Source organism: Pteropus alecto, unplaced genomic scaffold, assembly GCF_000325575.1.
Source record: "Pteropus alecto unplaced genomic scaffold, ASM32557v1 scaffold257, whole genome shotgun sequence".
NCBI classification, from domain to species: Eukaryota; Metazoa; Chordata; class Mammalia; order Chiroptera; family Pteropodidae; genus Pteropus; species Pteropus alecto.
In genome coordinates, this window is record NW_006439715.1 from 91,812 (window position 1) to 113,881 (window position 22,070).

Below are 22,070 nucleotides of genomic sequence, written 5' to 3' on the forward strand. Positions count from 1 at the left end.
CACTGTATCAATGCTGCTTGCTCCCTGCACTGGGCACAAGATAGCCTTCCTGTTGGTGATAAGCCAAGGCTACAGAGCAGAAGAGCAGCAGCTAACACTATCACTGCCAGGAACATAGATGTGGTTTCAGCTAAGTTCAACATGTGAAGCCAAGGAGGAGCCCGTAGGCTATGCTTCTCCATCACACCTGCTACCAAAGAGGAACCTAAATCTGAGAGCCCCCTCAGATCTACATATTTTCAAATGGCATGATGATTCCACGTGATATACTCCTACTGAACTATCTGGCTGAGGATTCAAAAGAGGGCTTGAGGCACAGTGTTTTGGGAGTGTGGAAGGTCTAGGGAAAGGATATAAAGAACCAAGCATAGAAGTCCTCAATGCTGTAATTTCATAATAGTGCATTTAATTAAACAAATCCCTGCTTCATGGAGGGATATTCTCATTGAAGTGATAAACATGACAAAGAAAACATGTAGAAACAATTTATATTAAATTTAATGCAGAAAACATGTATACATTATTCACTCTATGGGCTGTTTCATTTATACTATGTGAATTGATTTATACATATTTTTATTTGCATTTTAAAAATATGTAAATGCTATGTATTCTCTTACTGATATATGTACATATTCATAAGTTAGTATATATGTAAGTTTATAGATATGTATAAACATATGTGTGTGTGTGTGTGTGTGTGTGTATTTATGGACCTATGAATATATTAGACAGAATAAGGTCTAGGTGACCTGAGGGAACAAGTTGTAAGTCTGATGAAAAGCTTTTACTGTGAGTAAACATTACCACTTGAGGGAAAAGGTGGCACAAAGACCTAGTGATAAAGAAACAAAGTTAATGAGTTGCAAAGAGGTAATTATATATAAAGATAACCTGAAGTGAGTATTATTTATAAAATCTTTACTTTCACCTAAAGCCTGAGCTAAGTAGTTTGCTATATGTTCCAATTTGTCCTCTGTATTGGTACGGTCACCATCTGTTCTCAGAAGCTGTTTATAACTAACTTGTTCATGACAATGTTGTCAAATCTAAAGCTTTTAGTGTTTGCCAGTCTGATAGGATCTTTAAATAAATGATACTTGGTGTTTTTATTATGAAAAATTTAAATGCTGTGCATCTTCTTACTTTTAATTAATATTAACATTGCTTTTTTTGTGAATACATATCACATTCTCTGTTTTACATTGTATCTTTTCCTTTTTTTTTTTTTAAATTAATAATTTATTTTTGATGGTGACATAGGTTAAAACAATCTGATTAGTTTCAGCTGTACATTTTCACAGCAAAGCATACATACACACACACACACACACACATTGTGTGTTTATCTCCCACAGTTAGATTGCTTTCTATCATCACATATTCAATCTCTTTTACCCCCATCTATGTCCCCCTTACCCTCTGGTAACCACTAGTCTATTGTCCACATCCATGAGTCTCTATCCTGTTTGTAGCTTTTAAGTTTCTATCTCACATGTAAGTGATATCATGTGGTTTTCAACTTTTTCCGTCTGGCTCATTTCGCTTAGCATAATTATCTCGAGGTCCATGATATTAGAAATGACAGTATTTCATCTCTTCTTATGACTGAGTCATATTCCATTGTATATATGTACCACAGCTTCTTTAGCCAATCATCTATCATAGGACACTTCAGTTGTTTCCATTTCCTGGCCACAGTAAATAATGCTGCAATGAACATCGGTGTGCAAATATCTTTTTGGATATGGACTTTCAAGTCCTTAGGGTAAATACCCAGTAGTGATATTGATGATTCATATGATAGATCAATTCTTAGGTTTTCATGGATCATCTATACTGTTTTTTCATTGTGGCTATACCAATTTGCAATCCCACCAGCAGTGTATGAGTGTTCCTTTATCTCTGTATTCTCTCCAACATTTGTCATTACTTGTCCTGTTGATTACAGCTATTCTAAAAGGTGTGAAATGATATCTCATTGTGGTTTTGATTTTCATTTCCCCAATAGCTAGTGATGATGAACATCTTTTCATATATTTGTTGGCCATTTGTATGTCCTGTTCCAGTCCTCTGCCCATTTTCTGATTGGATTATTTTATATTTTCCTATTATTATTGGATCTAATATATTTACCTATTTGGATGGTTATCTCTTTATTTTATTGATGGTTTCTTTTGTTGAGCAGAAACTTTTAATTTGATGTAGTTGTATTCATTAATTTTGCTTTTCCTTCTCCTGCTTGTGAGGTCAAATTCATAAAATCCTCTTTAAGTCCAAGGTGCTTGAGTTTTGTTCCTGTTTTCTTCTATGCATTTTATTATATTGGATCTTGTGTTCAGGTCCTTAATTCATTTTGAATTAATTTTGGGTTATGGTGATAGACAACAGTCTAATTTCATTCTTTTGCAGGTGGCTTTCCAGTTTTCCTAGCATTAGTTTTTCACCATTCAGTATAATATTGGCTGAGATTTTGTCCTACATGGTCTTTACTATGCTAAGGCTCTTTCCTTCTACACTGATTTTTTTCAGGGTTTTGATCATAAATGGTGCTATATCTTGTTGAAGGCTTTTTCTGCATCTATTGATATGATCATATGGTTCTTTTTTTTTTTTCATTTGTGTAAAAAATGTAGTGTATCACATTAATCTATTTGCATACGTTGAACCATCTCTGTGCCTCTGGGATGAAGTTTACTTGATCATGGTGTATAATCTTTTTAATATGTTGCTTTTTCGGATTGCAAGTATTTTATTTAGAATGTTTGTGTCTATGTTCATGAGAGATATTGGTCTGTAGATTTTTGCCTTGTATTATCTTTACCAGGTTTTAGTATCAGGGTAATATTGGCCTCATAAAATGAGTTGAGAGGTATTGTATCATCTTTGATTTTTTGGAAGAGTTGAGGAGAATAGGGATTATATCTTTGAATGTTTAGTAAAATTCACCGGTGAATTAACTGGTCCTGGACTTTTCCTTTTTGGTAGGTTTATGACGATTGTTTCAATTTCCAAACTGCTGATTAGTCAGTTTAGATTTTACAGTTCTTCTTGATGCAGTCTAGGAAGGTTATATATTACTAAGTACTGATCCATTTAATCTCAGTTATTAAATTAGGTATTATATACTTTTTTGTAGTATTCTGTATGATCCTTTATGTTTTGGCGGTGTCTGTCATAATTTTCCATCTTTTTGTCCCTGATTTTGTTTACTTGTGTCTGTCTTCTTTTTTCTTTAGTGAATGTAGCCAGGGGTTTATCTTTTTTCTATTAATTTTTTGTTTTAAATTTTATTTATTTTTGCTCTATGATTATTTCTTTCCTTCTCCTAAATTTAGGCTTTATTTCTTCTTCCATTTCTAGTTTTTGAGTTAATGTTAGGTTGTTTATTTGGGCTCCTTCTCAATTTGAAAATAGGCCTGTAATGATATGAACTTTCCTCTTATAACTGCTTTTACCACGTCTCAAAAGTTTTGATATGTTTTACTATCATTATCATTCATTACTATGTCTCACTTGATCTCTCTTTTTATTTCATCTCTAACCCAGTTTTTCTTTAGTAGTATGTTGTTTAATCTTCATGTATTTTTGGTTCTATCTGCTTTCTTTTTCGGCTGATCTCTAGCTTCAAAACATTATGATTGGCAAATACGATTGGTATGATTCCACCCTCTAATATTTGTTGAGACTATCTCTGTGTTTCAGGTTCTGATCAATCCATAAGAATGTTCCATGTGCCCTAGAGAAGAATGTATAAGCAACTGTTTGGGGATGAAAGTCTTTGTAAATGTCACTTGTGTTAAGTTGATGTAATGTGTCATTTAAAGATGAAATTTCCTTATTGATTTTCTGTTTGCGTGATCTGTCCATATCCAACAGTGTTGTATTTAGATTTCCTACAATGATAATGTTCTTTTCTGTTTCTCTTTTTAGTTCTGTTAGTAATTACTTTCTAGATTTTGAGGCTCTCTTATTGGGATCATACGTATTAATAAATGTTATGTCTTCTCTGTGCATGATTCTCTTTTATCATTATGAAATGTCCCTCAGTATCTTTCATCCTTTTTATTTTGAATCTATTTCATCCGATATCAATACTGCTATTCCCGCTTTTCTCTGAATGCCATTTGCTTGAAATATTATTTTTGATCCTTTCTTTTTGAGTCTATATTGTCTTTGGAACTAAGATGTGTCTTCTGGAGGCAGTATATATTTGGGATTTGTTATTTGATCCATGCTACAACTATGTGCCTTTTTTATTGGTGAGTTGAGGCTTTTACATTTAGGATGATTATTGAAATATGAGGTCTTCTTTTAACCATTTTATCTTTTGCTTTCTGGTAGTTCTGTGCTTCCATTGCTTCATTTTCCTAGTGTGTCTATTACGTTTGTTTGTTTGTTACTTTAAATTTGATTAAGTTTTGTAGATTTTCCCTCTGGTCCTTCTTGTTTTATGTTATATAATTCAATTCTGAATCTTTGGCATATGGTTATTATGAATATGTAAAGGACAGTTCCCTATATACAGTCACCCATTTTCTTCTGTGTATGCCTTATCTCCATTCTCCTTTGAGAATTTGTATCTTTGAATCCTCCCCCCTTCAGTCATTGTTGTCTCAATTTGTCTCTGTGTGCTGAACATTCATTACTATCTTGCTAAAGCATATCTCTTCTTATTATTTAAGCTTATAATGCCCTGTTCTTCGTAAGGGTTGTACTCCTCTGCTTTTTTCTTCTTGCTAGTCACTTTACTCCTAATTATGTATTTTATTTTTGGTCATTTTGTTTTCAATGAGCTGACCTTTTTCAGTATTTTCTGTAATGCAGGCCTCATAGTGGAGAATTTGCACCATCCATGTATGTCTAGAAAGCATTTATTTCTCCTTCATATCTAAAAGTGAGCATAGTTGAGTACATTATTCTTGGCTGCTATTTTCTTTCACTTAATAGTTTGAATACATGATTCCTCTCCTTTCTGCTTCTCAGGTTTGGGCTGAGAAATCGGATGATAATCTAATGGATTTTCCTTTATAGGTTACTGCCGTCTTTTTGCTGACTTCCCTGAGAATTCTGACTTTGTTGTTGAATTCTAATAATTTTAATACACTGTGTCTTGGAGAAGGCCTTTTTGTGTTGAGATAATTGGGTGTTCTATTGACTTCTAGAATTCCAAACTTCAGCTCATCGCTTAGATTTCAGAAATCACATCACATATTTGACTGAAAATTATTTGTAATCCCTGCTCCTTTTACTCTCCTTCAAGAATACCCATTATTCCTGTTTCCTTTCCTGATGGTATCATCTAGTTCTTGTATTTCCCTTACATTATTTTTCTTTCTTTGGTTTCTCTCCTCTTGCTTCTGATTTATTTCTAGATCTCTGTCTTCAATATCACTGATCCCTTCCTCCATTTGGTCAAGTCTTTTTCCCAAGATTGCTATTTCATTTTTCACCTATTGCGGTGTTCTTCATCTCTAGAAGTTGTACTTAGTTCTTTTTATGAGTTTCAATCTCCTTGCTAAAGAACTCCTTCTGCTCATCTAGTTATTTTTGTTCAGGCCCTGAAATTTTTGATATGAATTGTTTTGGATCTCACTGAGTTTTTTTGGAAGTATCATTCTGAATTCTCTGTTATTCAACTCTCATATTTCTATGTCTATAAACTTATTTTCTGGAGATTTTTCTCTTTTTGAGATGTCCCATCACCTTGGATGTTTAATGGACTATTTCTCCTTCTGGGCTTTAATGGTAGTGTATGCTGCTTTTTTCCAGAAAGAAGATTTATTATGTAAAGATCTCTCTTTAGCCTGTTTCAAAGAAGACATTTTTTCTTTTGCTTTCCAGTAGGTGGTGTCTAAGGCCCTTGGATCTCTGCTTTATATAAAGTCTTAATATGCCATTTTAGTCCTAAAGAGATTCAACTACACTCTCTATCCTCAGTCTCTGTCAGTGTTGGCGACAGTTTCCGTAATGTTTGCTCAGATTCCCCTGGGGCTCAGCTGTTTGGTCTCAGAGGATATGGGGAGAGGGGCGTGGGTTGCAGAATAGGGGCTGCAGCGCAGCCCTGTGTTTTATAAACATGGTTGGTAATAATCAGCTCTTGCTTCTCTGCCATCCCTGCTCCTTTGCAATCCTCATTTCTCTGCTTTCTGCCCTGATGTCTGGGCACTGTTGCTGGCCACATGTAGCTCGCAGCTCTCCCAGGTGTGGCTGCTCAAGGAACTTGACACGCCTTCTCCCCCACCTCCCACCCCTCCTACTGGGAGCTCCAGCTTCGAGAGGCAGCTCATTTCTTTCTCCCAGTCGACCACCTGAATGCCTGGGTTCTGACCTGTAGTAGCTCTTATGTAGAGATCATGCTCAGAAGTGCTGGTGTGTATTTTCCCTTGACTTTTAGATGTTCAGCTTATTATTATTGCAAGGGGGAGAGATCTGGAGACATCTCTTACTCCTCTATGTTTCTAATGTCACTTGATTGTTTCTTTTCTTAATGATATTTTGGAGTTTTTTACTATTATACCAGGAAACCTAGCTCCTTTTCAGGGAATTTAAAGAAAATATTTACAGTGTACTTATACAATGTGTTTTTACTTACTATTCTTTATAAAGTAAATACATTAGAATGACACTGACAAATAAAATCACATAAGTTGCAAATGTACAATTCAGTAATCAGACATATGTGTATTACTTTGTGTGTTCACCATACAAAATCAAATCTTCTTCCATCACCATATATTTGACTCTCTTTACCCTGACCTACCTCGCCTCTCCCCTTTTCCTCTGATGACCACTGAACAGTTGTCTGTGTCTGAGTATCTCTTTTGGTTGTTTCTTGCTTTCAGTTTTATATCCTACAAAGGATTCAGATCACTTGGTTCCCAACCTAGAAGAGGAATTGTGGGGTCATATGCTAATTCTATTCTTAATATTTTGAAGAACCTTCACACTGTTTTCCAGGGGAGCTCTACCAATTTACATTACCACCAGTGGTGTATGAGTTTCCTATTCCCTCACAACTTCTCCAACACTTATTATTATTTGTCCTATTGCCAAAAGCCATTCTACCAGATGCGAAGTTGTATCTCATTGTGGTTATGATTTACATTTTTCCATTAGCCAGTGAAATTGAGCATGTTTCCATGTGTCTGCTGGCTCTTTGTATGTTTTCTTGGGAGAAATGTCTGTTCAAGTAGATTGCCCTTTTTTTTTTTTTTTAAATTGGATTGTTTCTGTTTTTGTGTTTGAATTGTATGAACTTTTTATATAATTTAGATACTAGCTTCTAATCAGAGGCATTGCTGGCAAATATCTTCTCCCATTCAGATGGTTGCTTCTTTATTTTGTTGATCATTTCTTTTGCTCTGCAAAATCTTTTTAGTTTCCTATAGTCCCATTCATTTATTTTTGCTTTTACTTACCTCGCCTTTGATGTCAAATCTAAAAATCCTCTCTAAGTCTGTTTACAAGTGTAGTATCTAGGATTTTTTTCCTTTACAATTTATTGTTTAGGTGATATATTCAGGTTTTTGATTCATTTTGTGTTAATTTTGGTGTATGGCGATAGACAACAGTCTTGTTTCATTCTTTTACATGTAGCTTTCCAATTTTCCCAGGACCGATTATTGAAGTGGCTTTCTTTTTTCCATTGTATATTTTTTACTCCTTTTTTTTTTTTTTGAAAATTATTTTCCCTTATACACAAGGATTCAGTTTTGGACTCTCTTCTGTCTCATTGGTCTGTGTGTTTGTTTTTCTGTGAGCACTATGCCATTTTGATTATTGTCACTTGGTGGTATAATTTGAAGTCAGGCTGAGCGATACCTCCAGCCTTGTTTCTTTCTCTCAGGGTTGCTTTGGCTCTTCCAGGTGTTCTGTGCTTCCATACAAATCTGATTATTTTTGTTCAATTTTTAAAACAATTTTGTTGGAAATTTGATGAGGATTGCATTAAATCTGTATTATTGCTTTGGTTAGTAAAGTAACTAATTATGTTGATTCTTCCAATCCATTAATACAAAATATCTCTTCATTTTCTGTCTTCCTCAGTTTATTTTAATAATGTCTTATCGTCTTCTGAGTGTTGGTCCTTCACGTGCCTCGTTCGCATTATTCCTATGTATTTTATTATTGTCGCGATTGCAAATGCAATTGTTCTTTTCATTCCTTTTTCTGAAAACTCATTGTTAGTGTATAGGAATGCTGTAGATTTCTGTACATTGATTTTGTATACTGTAACTTTTCTGTATCGGTTTATTGTTTTTAATAGTTTATTAGTGGAGTCTTTAGCATTTTCTATATAGAAAGTTATGTCATCTGCAAAAAGTGACACTTTGAGTTCTTCTTTCCCAATTTGGATGCCATTCCTTTTTTTCTCTTTTTGCTTCAGTGATTTTGATAGCATTCTATTAATCCTACAATGCACTGGTGGTTCAAAGTGCATCTTTTGGGTAAAGGTTGGCCCCTGTAGATCTTTGCACATTCTGCTGGTCCTAAGCGCTTTGTTCATTAATAGTGCCTTGGTGATTTTGAGTGGCCCTTTATGGTCCTCAGCACTGCCTAGTTGTTCTGGGTGCCCCCTGCTTACCCAGAAGACCACATGGTGGCCTTCAGCACCCTTGGTTACTTTGAAAGTGCTCTGGTCATCCTGAGTGCTACCATGCGGTCTTGAAAAAGCCCTGTTTACCTATGTGCCCCCAGTGTTACTGAATGCCTCCTGGTGGTCCTGATGCCCATTTTCATCCTGAGTGTTTCCTGATGTTTCTGAGAATGTCCTGGTGGTCATGAGCTACACTTGCTTGTCCTAAGTGTTCTCTTGTTGTCCTGAATACTTCCTAGTAGGTTCCTTCCTAGTGGGTAATATAGAAAGGGCCCTGGTGGCCTAGAGCTACCACATGCATTTCTGATAGCATCCAGGTGGTCTTGAATCATTCTTGATGCAATTAAGTGTTACCTGGTGGTCCCAAATATCCTGCGATGGTCTTGAGAATTGATTGTTGTTCTACGACTCCCCTGGTGATCCTCATAGCACCCAGATGGTTCTGAGCGTTCACCACTCTTTGCTGGGTGTTCTCTGGTAGTCCTAAGGTCCCTCTAATCCTCTTAGGTGTCCTTGTAGTTACTTAGAGACCTCGGTGAGTTCGAGAGTTCCCTGATGGTCCTGAGTGACTCCTGACTGTCCTAGGCACCATCTGGTTGTCCTGGTTGTTCCCTGTTTGTGTTCAGCATTCCATGGTGGTCCTGATAGCATCTTGGTAATCCTGAGGGTTTATTGCTGTTTTGATTGCATCCTTGTTGTCTGGAGTGCTCCCTTCATTATCCAGATATTGACTTGCTGCTCCTAAGGGCCCTTTGTGTTCTTGCTTTCTTGTTGGTGGTGAGTGACCTCAGTGTTGCTGATAGAGCCCTGATTGTCCTGAGTGACCTCTGTATTTTTGAGTATATTTTGGTTGTTCTGAATGCCCCTTTGATTTTCTTAGTGCTCCTCAATGGTCTAGATTGTTCCCTTGTGATCATGACAGCTTGTGGCAGTTTTATTTGTGCCTTGGTGTTCCTAGCTTCCTTTGTGTCCAACAGTGTCTCCTGGTGGCCCTGAGTGTCCCTGGGTTGTGCTGGGTGGTCCCAGCTCTACCAGAGTGACCCATTGTGGTCCCAAGGAGCTCTTGTTAGTTTTAATAGCTTCTTGGTAGTCCTGAGTGCCACAAAGTGTTTCTGAGGGCCCCCAGGATTTCCTGAGATCTTGCTGGTGGTCCTGAGTTTCTCTATATTTTTCTGGGTTTCCATTTTTCTCACTGGAGTGCCCATTGTTCATTTTGAGAGCAACCTGGTAATGCTATATATGCTCTAGTCTTCACGATTGCCCCTTGGGGATTCTGAGTACCTCTGGTGTTCCTGAGCACCTCCTGATGGTCCTGAGTCCGTCTGTTATTTCTAAGCACACCTTAGTATTTCTTATTGCCCTATGCTGGTCTACAGTGCTCCCAAATGTCCCTGAGTACTTCTCGGAGGTCCTATTAGTAGCTTATTGGTCCTTCGCACCCCTTGGTTTTCCAGAGTGCCTCACAATGGACTGGAGAGATCTTTATTGGTTCCTAGAGTCCCTTGGTGATTGTGATAGCATTCTTCTAATCTGGGGGTCCCCAATTCCTGGGCCAAGGAAAGGTACCTGTTTTTGCTCTGTTAGGAACCAGAGCACATAGCAGTATATCAGCAGTGGGCAAGCTAGCAAGCCTTCATCTGTACTTGCAGCCACTCTTAGCACTAGCATCACTGCCTCAACTCCACCTCAGATCATCAGGCTTTAGATTCTTGTAGAAACACTGGTCCCTGGTGCCGAAAATGTTGAGCATCGCTAGAGTACAGCCTCACTGTCCTTATAGTGCCCTTCTTCTGGCAGTCTCTAATGTTCCTGAGTACCTCTCATATTTCTGAAGACCTTCTCATTGTCTTGAGTTCCCTCGGTAGATCATGCATACCCTATGCTAGTCCTGAGTGAATCCTGGTGCTCCTTGGTGTCTCATACTGGTCCAGAGAGCTGTCCTATTGTCCCAAGTGCTTTATAGTGGTTATAAGCCTCCTGGTGGTCCTTACCTCTCCTGTTGTTTTTTAGTGCCCTCTGGTGGTCCTGAGTGCTTTGTTAACCCTAATGGTGCAGTGGATGTCCTGTCTGGTTCCTAGTGGTTCTGGACAACTCTTGATTGTTCTTTGTACCCAGTAGTGTTAGTGAGTACGACTTTGTGGTCAGGAAAGCTCCCTGGTCATCCTGAGAGCTCCCTAGTTTTCTTGAGCACCCTCCAGTGGTTCTGATTGAGCCTTGGTTTTCCTGATCACACCCTGTTGGATCTGAGCACCTAACTAGTTATGCAGGTTATATTCTGCTGATTCTGAGTACCCTCTGCTTGCCCAGAGTGTCTCCCGGTTGTTTGGAATGTTCCCTGTTTTGCCGAGTGCTTCTTGGTAGAAATGATTGCCTGCTGGATCCTGAGTAATCTTTTTGTGCTGACAGTCCTAAATTTTCCTGAATTATCCTAGGTGTCCTCGTTGGTCCCAAGAGACCCTAGCATTTCTAATAATGCTCTGGATGTCTTGAAAATACTTTGGACCAACAAGAGATACCCACAACCAGCTTCTAGTGGTTGTGGGTATCTCTTGTTGGTCCAAAATATTTTTTGGTGGTCCTGAGAGTCCCTTGGTTATTCTGATAGCACCCAGGATTTTTCACTACCTCCTGGTGGTTTTAGTGCCACCTGGTGATTCTGAGAGCATGTTCAGTTCTGAGTCCCAACTGGTGTTCCTGAGCACCCCTGTGGTGTTTGTAGCTGCCCATTGTTGGTCCATATTTTTTTTCTTTTCCTTTTCCTTTTTTTTTTTTTTTTTTTGCTGTCCTGAGTACTCTTAATAATGTCCTGCTCATTTTTAGTTCCCTCGAGTGTTTCTGAGTGCCCTTGTGGTTCTGAATACTTTTAGACCCTAATAGTGTAGTAATAGTTCTGAGTGTGTCCTAGTAGTCCTGGGCACCTGTGGTGGTGCTGAGTCCCGTTGGCTGTTCAGAATATTCTCTATTGTTTTTGAGCACACCCTGTTAAGATTGATGGTTTCTCAGTGTACCTGGTGCCTTTTGCTATTCCTGATAGTGTCTGGTGGTCCTGAGCTAATTCAGAACATTATTTGTGAAACTGGATGCCCTCCTGGTGTTCCTAAATGACTCCTGATCATCCTGATAGCATCTCGTTAGTCCTGCAAACTTCCATTTGGTGCTAGTTTTCAGTGGCAGTCCTGGGTGCTGGAAGCGGTCTTTTGAAATCCCTAGTGATTCTGGAAATCCTTTACGCCCTCTGGGTGTCATGAGTGGCTATTTATGGCCCAGAGCATTCACTGCTTGTTCTTAAAGACAACTGGTCATCATTATAGCATCTTGGTTTTTAGAAAGCCACCTGGTGAATTTTGTCATCATCTGGTTGTGCTGATAGTGCCTTGGTGGTTTTGAGTGGCACCTAGTATTCCTGAGAGCCTCCTGGTGAATTTCGGTGACCCTTTTTGGTCCTGAGTACTTCCTATTTCTCCTGCTTGTGACCCTAGGGTTCCTTAGGTCCTCTTCGTGTTCCTGAGTGCTTTGTCTGTCCCGAGAGTACTGTGATGGTTCTGAGTGTTCTCTGGTAGTCCTGAAGCCCCTAGTTGTTCTCAGTGCTTCCTAATTATTCAAAATAAACTCTGGTGTTCTCCGGCACACCTTGGTTGTGCTTAGAGTGTTCTGGTCATTGTGAGTACTTCCTGTGAGTTCCAAATATCCTCCTATGTTTCTGCGATCCCCAACAATATCCAATGCCCCTTGGCTTTTCTGACTGTCTCCTGCTCATCCATAGTGCTCTCTAGTGATCCTCAGTGCTCCTTGATGGTCTTGACAGCCACTGTTGATCCTGAGTGCACTGGTACCTCTGGGTGGCCCTTTCTGGTCCTTAATGCCCATGTTTGTCTTGAGCGATCCCCGAAGGTCCTAAGCAGCTCATATCTCTGTCTCTGACAGAGAGGTTTGTATCTGTGCTCACACTTCCCCTCACTGCTTTGCAGACTGCTACATGGCAAAGACCTCAACTCTCAGGCTAGTTCTTTTCAGAAACAGTTTGTTCTTGGCTTTTTCTCTAGAGATGATGAATTGGTATAGTATGTACTACTTCCATTAGTATTAATAGACACCCCCCTGTCCTGACCTGGTGGACCTGGTTTATGTTGTAGACACCAAGGGTGCATACAGAGACTGTACAGGAGAATTTCTAAGATCCCCACCCCTGTCCGTGTACATCATGTTCCACCAGACATTTGCAAGGCTATACCTTGCACTGGATTCCTGAAAACACAGAGATGTCTTGGTCAGGAAATTCACTAATTCTCTGCTTTTCTCTGTATCTCTGTATCTCTTGTTGGAGAACAAGAGACAATTTATTTCTTAAAATAACAACAAGGAACCCAACTGAGCTCATAGTCCATTCCACGTTCATCATCTGTATCAGTCCAGATCACAAATGCACTTTGGAAACCCTGGGCTGTAATTCCTGTCCCATAGCTGCAGGATCAAGTCTTGGCTTTTCACTAGGAGAGAAAGTTCTCCAACTATAGATGGAATTCTGGGGCTGGGCACATACAGAGAGAACAGAGCCCCAGAGCAGGTATGAGAGTCCTGGGTCAGTATGGTGGCCATGAGAACACTGGAAAAGTATGACTTTTATTAGATGTACTGAGTTTAAAGCTCAGCATCCATCTTCTTTGATTTTTACGTATTTACAGAAATCATGGGAAGTAGCCATCACTTTTACCTTCATTTCATGGGTGAATAATAGCAAATAGAAGTATTGAGAGTTGTTGTGGTGTCAAGAGCACATGTGTGATAAGAGTGAACTCATCTGTCTGTCCCTCTGCTCCTTCTGTCTGGCAGTCACTGTTCCCTGAGCCACCACCAGGCAGAGGTGGACATGCCCAGTGAGGTGCAGGTCTACTTTCTGTGATGAGTGCATGTGCGATTTGCTCCCTTCTAATGCTTACTGAGAGCATGTGCAGAGAAGCAGGGTCACATATGTATTTCAGATGTCTGATCCATCTGTGGTGTCATGCCAGTATCTGTTTCTCTTAACTTTCTTCCTCTTCTGATACATGCATTTTTATTTCTACTCTTTTTGTAGTGGCATAGCTATGTTAGTTACAGTCAATGTCACTGTAATAAACTACACATAATGAAAAATTACATTGGATGAGTACTGGTATGTGTTCACTTGTCAAACATCACCACAGCAAATGGTGAACAAAATCATCACCTCAGTGCTTCCTAAATTCCTCTGCAATTCTTCTCTCCACTTCATTATGACTACCAACCTGTGCCCAGAAAGCTCCTATGTTCTTATTATTTCCTCACATTAATTTTCATCTTTTAGAGTTTATACTAATGAAATTACATAGTACATATTAGTAGTTGTTGGTCCTCTCAACAGCATGATTGGAAATGTATAATATGATGTGACTCAGATTTAGTACTGTGTCTTATTCCCAGTGTAGAAATCACATTGCATTTCTACTAACCTGCTCATGGGTGTTTGGATTTTCTGCAGTTTCTGGAAACTGCAAAGAGAGGTACTACTCAACTTGTAGATGTAAAGAACTGTGGAAATGTACTTAGTCTTACAACATTCTGAGGAACAATAATAAGAAAGCTGGACTAACTGCGAATCAATACATTTCTTTGGCATTTCCGATAAGCAAAGTCATGGAAAGCTACAAACTCTGTCTAGAGATTCATGTCTCTGCAGTAGGAAATGCTACAAAACATCAGCCTGTTTGTATGGCAGATATCACAGACCTAGGAAGCTCAGAGGTTTAACTAGAAATATTTAATCATTCCAAAAAGTCAGTGTGCTAAGGTCAGAGTGTAAATTTACCAGGGTGCAAAGACTGAGGGGGATGCATACACTTTTGCTGGAGTTTCTCCAGGATTGAGGAGAATCCACACCCATTCCCACCCATCGAGGTGGCAGTCTCTGGAAGAAAATCAGCATACACTGCCTCCATGTGTCCACACCCCTTTTTGAGCCCACTAACATGTAAACATTATGATATGCAGCAAAAGTCAGAAAACGGAATCTGAGGACCCTGCCGGAAAACCACTGCATGTGAGGGACAGCCTGCTAAGATGACTATCTATCATGGGACAGGGAAGAAACATGTGTCAGGATGAATACTGTTCCGGGAGGAGAGATGAGAACAACTGAAAAGACACAACCCAGACCCAGGACACATAGCTGGCTGAGAACAAGGCTCAGTCAAAAGTCAGATAGAGACACTCTCCCAGCCCCACCACCACACCAATAACCATAACATAAACACAAGGGTCATGCAGCTGGGAGAGCAAAAGCACACAGATGCTCCGTGAACAGAATAGAATGTACAGATCTTACACCAAGTAAGAAATATAAACAAGGAATCAGGGCAGAAATGGAATTCTCCGAACTTGATAAAAGAAACCAACTTCTACCGTGGTCTCCATGGCAACAAAAGCCCACAGGAAGAGCTCTGATTGGATTCACAGTGAAGGGCCAACAGGAGGTAGCAGGAGATCATGTCCCCCCAAAGTTAATTAATTAATTGTGACCAGACACAATGACACATAACACAATCAAACATAATAGTACACCTTTAGCTCCTGTCCTTCTAGCATGTCTGAAAGCAAGAGAAATGATGAGGAACACAAACACAAGAGTCTCGATGGACATATTTTCAAAGTGACATTCAAAATGCTGCTGGTTAAGATGGCAGAGGAGATAAATATTGTGTTTGCCTTCTATCATAGCCACATCAAAATTACAACTAAACTATGAAAAAATGTTTATTGAGAATCACCCAAAGTCTGCCTATAACAGACGTTCTATTAAAAGATAGACACTGGTAGTCAGGGTGGAAATGCAGAACCAGCTGTTCGTACACTCAGATGTGCAAGCAAAAAATTGGGAGAGATATTTCAGCTGTGAGGGACCCCCTGAGGAGTGAAGGGTTCTATTCCCTACTAGGCTCCCCCAGCCCAGAATTTCAATGCTGGGAAAAGAAGTTTCTACAAGTTCTGGTCATTAAACCATTGGAGATCATTTCTAAGTGAGATGGAGAGTGGCTGGAATGCAGGTAATCTTAAAGAGCCCACACAGAGACTTACTTATCGATGTATTCACTTCCTTTGAATTTCAGCACTGGAGCAGGAGCTCAACAGATACCAGGGACATAGGAGGAGAAACAAATTTGTCTAGCTTCACAGCAAAGGCTGGAGGAGAAGCAGCCTCCCAGACTGAAGCAATTGTGCTGGCAGAAGACAAAGTTTCTTTGCTGAGCCCTCCCCATATTCAGCATGTGGATGCAGGCAGACACAATATCTGAGTGTTCACCAGTCTGCTCTAGTGATTCTCGGAGACCCGATATTTAGTGCCAACTAAGCTCCTTACTGTGGCTTCTGCAGACAAATGGTCTGTTCTTGCTCATAATGTAGACTTCCCTAAAACTTCTCAGAGATTCACAATGACATATCATGTACCTCTTGCTAAGAATCCCTAAGCCTGGCACTGATAGCATTGGCTTTGGTTTGCAGCTTATCATCTTCCAGGCACCTCCAGCCCAGCACAAGTGGCAACTGTAAAAGTGGAAATTCTCCAGTTTCAAGGAGGTGGATCTCCAGGCGCCAGCCCCCAGGGAGTTGACTAAGTTACAGGGAGGTGACCAAGAAGATGACCAAGGTCCTGCTTGCAACCCTGCAAGGAGCCAATCCAAAGGGCCCTGTCCTCTAGTTGGATCAAGGCTATTCTGAGGATACCCCAGCCATGCACCAAGCAACAGGTTTGAGAGTTCCTGGGAGCAGTAGGTTACTGCAGGCTTTGGATTCCCGGGTTCGCAGAAATAGCTAAGCCCCTGTACACTAGTACCGTAGGGAAAAGAGAGGACTTAGCCTGGGGAAAAGAAGAAAGGAAGGCATTTGAAGCCCTGAAGGCAGCTCTAACCACAGCCCCTGCATTAGCCCTGCCCAACCTGGAAAAGGCACTGTAGCTCTTTGTTACTGAGGTGCGGGGAATCGCAAAAGGGGTCCTGACACAGACCCTAGGACCCTGGAAGCGACCAGTTGCCTACCTCTCCAAAAGATTGGACTACGTGGCGGCAGGATGGAACAACTGTTTGAGGGTGATCGCTGCCACTGCAATCCTCACTAAGGAAGCCCTAAAATTGACACTAGGGCAGACCCTCCAGATCATTGTACCACACGCAGTTGAATCAGTGCTTTGCAGTCCACCGGACTGGTGGATTTCCAATGCTCAAATCACCCAGTATTAGGTCTTGCTTCTCAACCCACCCCACCTACAGTTCCTGAAAACTGCCACACTCAACCCAGCCACCCTACTGTCTGACGATGACCCCTGCCAACCCGTCTTGAGGTCCTAGAGAATGTCACCTGCACCAGACTGGACCTGACAGACAGCCATTGGCCGAACCTGGACGCTATTCTGTTTACGGATGGGAGTAGCTTCTTCTCAGAAGGAGTCAGGTATGCCGGGGTTACAGTGGTTACCACCGAGACTGTCATCTGGGCACAAGTCCTAAGCCACAGAACTTCAGCTCAGTGGGCTGAACTAGTAGTAGTGACTCAAGCACTGCGGTGGGGTGAAAATAAAACAGTTAATATCTATATGGACAGCAGATATGCCTTTGCCATGGCACATGTACATGAGGCGTTATATAAGGAAAGGGGGCTACTTGCTTTAGGAGGAAAAGAAATCAAGGATAAGGAATAAATATTAGCCCTGCTTGAGGCAATTAGGCTGCCAAAGAAAGTGGCAATCATCCACTGCCCAGGGCACCAGAACTCAGCCTCTGAGGTAGCACAAGGCAACTCCTTCACTGACCAGACAGCAAAGGAAGCAGGCTGAAAACCAGTGGGACCAATTGACATTATGCTGGCCCTATCACCCAGAGTGCTAACAGACACCCTACCTACACTTCAGGGGAAGTTGAACTATGCAACAAGCTGGGAGGCAAAGAGGAATCTACTGGGTGGTTTAGGCTCCCGGATGGCTGCATCGTAGTACCTGAGGCCTTGAGCTGAGACCTTATAACCCAGGTTCACCAGAGCACTCACTTGGGAGGAACCAAGTTAATTGAACTGATAAAACGAGACTATTACATCCTGGCACTGCAACGAATGGCCAAGCAGGTATCAGCCCAGTGCCATATCTGCGCACAAGTGAATCAAGGGCCCTCCAAGGAAATACAGCAAGGGACGAGGCTTCGTGGACAGGCACCGGGGGAACACTGGGAGTTGGATTTCACTGAGGTCAGCCCGGGAACCTTCGGATTCAAGTACTTGCTTGTGTTCATTGACACTTTCTCAGGGTGGACTGAAGCCTTCCCCACTAAGCAGGAGACCACTCAGGTAGTAGCAAAGAAATTAGTCTCAGAAATAGTGCCTCGATTTGGCTTGCCCATAACACTGGGGTCCGACAACGATCCGGCGTTCATTGCCCAGGCCAGCCAATCTCTAGCAAAGGTGTTAGGGATCAATTGGAAATTGCATTGCATTTATAGGCCTCAGAGTTCAGGGCAAGTAGAAAGAATGAATAGAACCTTGAAAGAAATCTTACCTAAGTTCAAGCTGGAAACTGGCAAAATATGGGTGAGTCTCCTCCCCTTTGCCCTGTTAAGGGCACGGTGCACACCCTATTGTAAGGGCATCGTGCCTTATGAAATAATTTTTGGAAGACCCCCTGCATCAGCTCCAACTACTGGTCTCAGGGAACATATGGCTTCTGTGTACTAGTTCACATTATCCCTGAAGAGTATTTCTACTCCGGGGAAGGGGGCTGGGAACATTTCCAGTACATAGATCATCACATTGCAAAGAGGGCACCTATCCTAATAACTGCACTAGTAGGTCTAGGTATGGGCGGATCAACCACTGTTGGAAAGTCAGCCTTAGTAACGGGGGATTCTAACTACCAGACCCTGAGTCAACAAGTAGAGAGGGACTTGCAAGACTTAGAGACATTGGTTTCTCACCTAGAGACCTCCGTAAACTCCCTAGCAGAGGCAGTCTTACAGAATAGGAGAGGACTGGATCTCCTCTTCCTGAAACAAGGAAGTCTCTGCATGGCTCTGGGTGAAACCTGCTGTTTCTATGCTAATCATTCAGGTATTATTAGAGATAGTTTAGCCCTGGTCAGACAGAAACTCCGTGAATAGAGACATCGGTTTCTCACCTAGAGACCTCCGTAAACTCCCTAGCAGAGGTGGTCTTACAGAATAGGAGAGGACTGGATCTCCTCTTCCTGAAACAAGGAAGTCTCTGCATGGCTCTGGGTGAAACCTGCTGTTTCTATGCTAATCATTCAGGTATTATTAGAGATAGTTTAGCCCTGGTCAGACAGAAACTCCGTGACAGAGAAGAACAATGTCAGCGGACAGAGTCTTAGTATGAGAACCTGTTCAACAGATCTCCTTGGTTAACTACACTACTTACCTCCATCACAGGACCCCTAATGCTGGTATTTCTGGGGTTGCTATTTGGCCCCTGTGTAATTAATTAGATAACTGCCTATGTCAGAAAGCAGGTCCAGGCAGTAAAACTCATGGTCCTCAGAACAAACTACCAACCACTTCAAGTCAGATAATCAATGTGATTTCCCTTCAAAAACCAGTGAGGAATGTAAAAGTGGAAATTCTCCAGTTACAGGGAGGTGATATCTCCAGGTGCCAGACCCAGGAGAAGCACAACATTCCAAGGTGAAGATGATAAAACTATCTACTAGGCCCTGTTTGATCTGAGAGTTCTCCAGATACATTTATCTTTGTATAAAGCATTAATGGTTAACTTCTGCTTCTTGTAATTGCTTATTCAAGGATATAGTGGGAGGCTTTATAAGCTGCCTCCTCTGGAAGCTCGAGGCTGATCCCCTCTAACCCTGCGTGGTAGAGAATCAGTCGCCGGTCGGCTAATAAAGGCTCATAATTAATCTCAATTGGCTCCGCGGGTCTTAGAATCATTTGCACCATAACACAACCATCTGCTGGAAACTTCGCAGCTCACACCAAGTGGCCACAGGGAGGCTACTGGAAGTGGCTGAACTTAGACTGCAACTAATCCCCTCCCAAGAGACTCCAGAATCAACATGACCAATCACCAGGTTCAAACCACACTACAGCAACACTCATCACCGCCACATGTGACACATCCTAAGGGCAGACACGGTTGGCACCAGTGTCCTGCTAAAGCAAGTCCTCCACAGGGTCAGCCCATGCACAACAGCTCCTCCACTGTAGTCATGGCCAGTTCTCAAAAAACAGTCAGCCAGAGAGTAAATCCATTTCATTTATGAGCAAATAGAAAGCAAGATCAGCAAAAACAGGAGAACCCATACAACAGACACATGAGACGCAGATGGAGCACCCAGCTCAGATGGTCAGAAAACCTACATTAATAAGAACCACAGGACACCTACTACAGAAGGCCACTCAACAAAGACTGGGAGACCAACCAGCCCTCCCTAATCCATAGAACATACACAGAGAGACAGCAAAAATGAGAAGACAAAGAAACATATCCCAGACAAAAAAATAAAAAAAAATAAAAAAATAAATAAAACAGAACAGAGCTCCAGAGAACTAATTAAACAAAATGGAGACAAGCAATCTACCAGATGCAGAATTCAGAGCGCCAGTTATAAAAATGCTCAGTGATCTCTGTACAAAGTTCAGCAAAAATATAGAAAACACAAAAATGGATATGGAAAAGATCTGGTCATACACAAAAAGTAACCATTGACAAATAAAACATACAATAACCCAAATTAAATTGCTTTAGAGGGAATCAGCAGTAGAAAAGAAGTAGTAAGGGGCCAAATCAGCAATTTGGAAAGTATGTAGCAGAAAACACCCAATTGGGACAGCAACAAAGAACTAATAATCCAAAAATAAGGATAGTTTAAGAGGTCTCTGGGACGACATCAAGAATACCAACATTCTCATCATAGGGACTCAAGAGAGAGAAGGAACAGAGCCAGGAGTCGAAAACCTTTTGGAATAAATAATGTTAAGAAAGCTTCCTAAACAAGTCCAGAAAATGCAGAGAGTTCCAAAGAAGAAGAAACAAAGGATACCAAGACACATAATTAAAATTCTAAAGATTAAAGACAGAGAATTTTAAATGCAGCAGGAGAAAAACAATTAGTAACCTACAAGGGAGCTCCCATAAGACTGTCAGCTGATTTCTCAAGAGAAACATTACAGGCCAGAAAGAGATTAACACGAAATAGTTAAAGTGATGAAAAGCAAGGGCCTACAACCAAGAATATTCTACCTAGCAAGTCCATTATCTATAATTAAAGGATAGATAAAATACATCCCTGACAAGGGAAAGCTAAAGGTGTTTATCAACACCAAGCCAGTATTATGAGATATGTCAGAGAAATGTTTTAAAGAATAAAATGAAGAAAGAAAATATAAATATAAATAATAAAGTGGTAATAACTACATATCTGTCATCTTGTCACCCTACTTGAATTTTAAATGAAGTGCTCCAATGAAAAGACATGGGGTGGCTTAATGGATAAGCAAACAAAGGCCTTATATATGTTGCGTGCAAGAGATGCACTTCAGATTGAAAGACACACAAAGACTGAAAGTAAAGTGATGGAAAATATGTTTTGTAAAAATGGAAACAACAACGAAAAGCTGGCATGGCAATCTTACATCAAATGAATTTGTACTTACTTTAAAAATCCAAAAACAATGGTTCAAAAAAGATTAAGGCACTCTTCTGTTCGTCGAAGCACTATTTACAATAGTGACCTTATCGAAAGAACGTAAGTGCCCACCAATCCAAATGTGAGTAAAGAAGTGATACATATATATAACAGAATATCACTAGACCTTAAAATAGAATAAAATCTTGCCATCCTTAACAATGTGGATGGATCTAGAGTGTATTGTGCAAGATGAAGTAAGACAAATGCCGTATGATTTCAATATATATGAAATCTAAAGACAAAATAAACAAAACAGACATAGAGTCACTGATAGGGAAAATATTCTGATCATTGCCAGATGGGATAGAGTGTTGGGGAGGATGGGAAGAGGGAAGGATTTAAGGAGTACAGACTGACAGTTACAAAGTAGTTATGGGTATGTAGAGAATATGAGCATAGAGAATATAGTTGAAAATGAAAATATTGTGATAACTATGTATGGTGTCAGGTGGGGAGTGGCTTTATTGGGGTGATCACTTTGTTATATAAATGTCATTGCTGTTGTACATCTGAACATTAATATTATCTTTATGTCTGCTGTCAATTTAAAAATTATAAAAAAAATCAAAGTGACATTTGTGTGTAACACAGATATAGGGTTTGCTAAACAGCGGAATAAAACTTACTTTCATTATTATTTTAAAAGGTCAAAGGAAAGCTAGACAGATCACAGGTAATTACAGCCGAGGGATGGAAGCTAAAAGAAAGAATCAAATGGAAATGAGAAAATGGTGACAAGAACAAAACAACAGAAAAAAT